Here is a 2,405-nt window from a genome sequence, read left to right as displayed (position 1 = left end):
TCTTCCTTATTCAATGTCCAAATTTCACAGGCATATGAGGCAATGCAAAATACCACAGCTTTGGTCAGGTGACCTTAGTCCTCAAAGTAACATCTTGCTCTTCAACACACTCAAGAGGTCTTGTGCAGAAGATTTACCTAATGCAATATACCTTTTGATCTCTTGACTGTTCATTCCAAGAGCACTGATTATGGACTTAAGGAGGAAAAATCCTTGACAAGTTGAACTTTCTCTATGTATCATGATGTTACCTAGTGGTCCAGTTGTGAGGATTTGGGTCTTCTTTATATTAAGTTGTAATCCATACTGAAGGCTACGATCCTTGATCTTCGTCAGCAAGAGCTTCATGGGCACCTCATTTTCAGCCAGCATGCTTGTGTCATTTGCATACCACAGGTTGTTAATAAGCCTTCTTCCAATCATGATGTCACATTCTTCTTCATATAATCCAGCTTTTCTGTTGATTTTCTCAGCATGCAGATTGAACATATATTGTGAGAGAATACAACCATGGTGCACATCTTTCCTGATTTTAATTCCCTTCATACAATATTCCCTTGTTCTGTTTGCATAACTGTCTCTTGACCCATATACAAGTTCCAAATGAGCAGAATGAAGTTTTCTGGAGTTCTCATTCTTCGCAAGGTTATCCACCATTTATTATGGTCCACAGAGTCAAATGCCTTTACATAGTCAATAAAACACAAGTAAACATCTTTCTGGTATTTGCTGCTTTGAGCCAAGATCCATCTGACATTATCAATGATATTACTTATTCTATGTCCTTTTCTGAATCTAGCCTGAATCCCTATCTATATACTACTGCAAATGTTGGATGATTTTAATCACTTGTCTATCGGTAGTGGCTTGTATGTTGCTGTGATTTTGGAAGCTATGTCACTGTTTTTTCATGTGCCAGTATGGTTACCTAAGGTGAACAGGTTTCAGTGGAACTTGCAGACTAAAACTAGACAAGGAAGAAGGCCTCGGCTTCCCGCTTTGGAGAATGAAGCTACTTAAAAACCTTATGCATAGCTTTGAAGCATTATCAGAATGTTCTGGCTCACAGCAACCCTATAGGCAACAGAATTGCATAATGACCAGTCCTACTTCATCCTCACAAATGTTGTGGTTGAGCCTAGTGTTGCAGCCATTGTATCAATCCATCTCATTATTGTTCTGTTTGAGTCCATTGCTACAAGCATTGTGTCAATTCATACTTGCATGAATTTATTCCAAACAAAGCACATTTAAACATGTCTCTGTCATGAGCGAATAGCTGCCAACAAGTTCTCTCAGTAATACACTTGTCTCCTTCTCATGACAGTGCCTACAGTAAAAAAAGTTCTACACAAAACAGTGGCCTTTATGGGGATCTGCTGGGTCAGATACGCCCAAGGCAGACAGGCCATCGCAGGAGGTATGGTAACTGGTTTGGGAAAATTACCATGGACTTAGCTCAAATATTTTCTGGATGGACACAGGAAGATTACAGGGAACTATTATGAAGACATTTTAAGAAAATTGAACACTGTATTAGTGTAAGAAAAAAAATCCAGAGAATTGGAATGAAGGAATTTTTTCCCTCAATGACAAAACACACATTCCTACATTTTGAAGGAGAGGGCCATCCTCCAAAAATTTCATTGGAAAACTTTACCCCATTCATCATGACCCTCCGTCTTATCCCTTCAGACTTCTCTTTGTTCTGAAACCTTAAAGAAAATTGGAAAGGGAAACATTTTGATAACTTTAAGGACATCAAAACTGTCGATTTGGTGTGGTATAAATCAAAGAACATAGAATGTTTTTGGAAGCATTATAAAGATGGGTTTATTATCTTCCAAAATGTATAGATCTAGATGAAGGGTCTGCTGTGAAACAATAGCTTTAAATTTGTATTTTCATGTCATAAATGTTTCTATAACTTTTGAAAGTCCTTTTAGGTCTACACTGGTATGTAGAAGGGTGTTCAAAATGCTTGTGAGAGAAACAGGATCAAAAGAAAATGGGGGTGGGGGCCTTATAGAGCCCCCTTCTATCAAACACTGTCATGTGGAAACCAAGATATTCTCCATTAAGATGTCAGGAATATTAGTATATTCCTTATAACAATTAGAGGTCACAATGAATATAGTAAAGTGAGAAGAAATAGAGAAGTCACATAAAAATATAATATTAAACACAATTTAGGAAAAAAATAACTGCGTGACTGGTAGACTTTGGCTGTATCCACAAAGTCAGAAATTCAAACCTACTGTGGTAGTCACCTAACCTGGTGTCAATTTAAGGATTAAGAGTGTAGTGGTGGAGTCTAGGCTGTCAATCTGGAGATAGCCAATGAGCCTTCTGTGTGGGAATGGCCTTCTCCTGAGAATTCTGGGAAATCTGGTACTTCCTCCTTG

This window comes from Echinops telfairi, unplaced genomic scaffold, assembly GCF_000313985.2.
Source record: "Echinops telfairi isolate 266 unplaced genomic scaffold, ASM31398v2 ScPeMD7_7421;HRSCAF=8459, whole genome shotgun sequence".
Lineage (NCBI taxonomy): Eukaryota > Metazoa > Chordata > Mammalia > Afrosoricida > Tenrecidae > Echinops > Echinops telfairi.
This window is presented reverse-complemented; position numbering follows the sequence as displayed.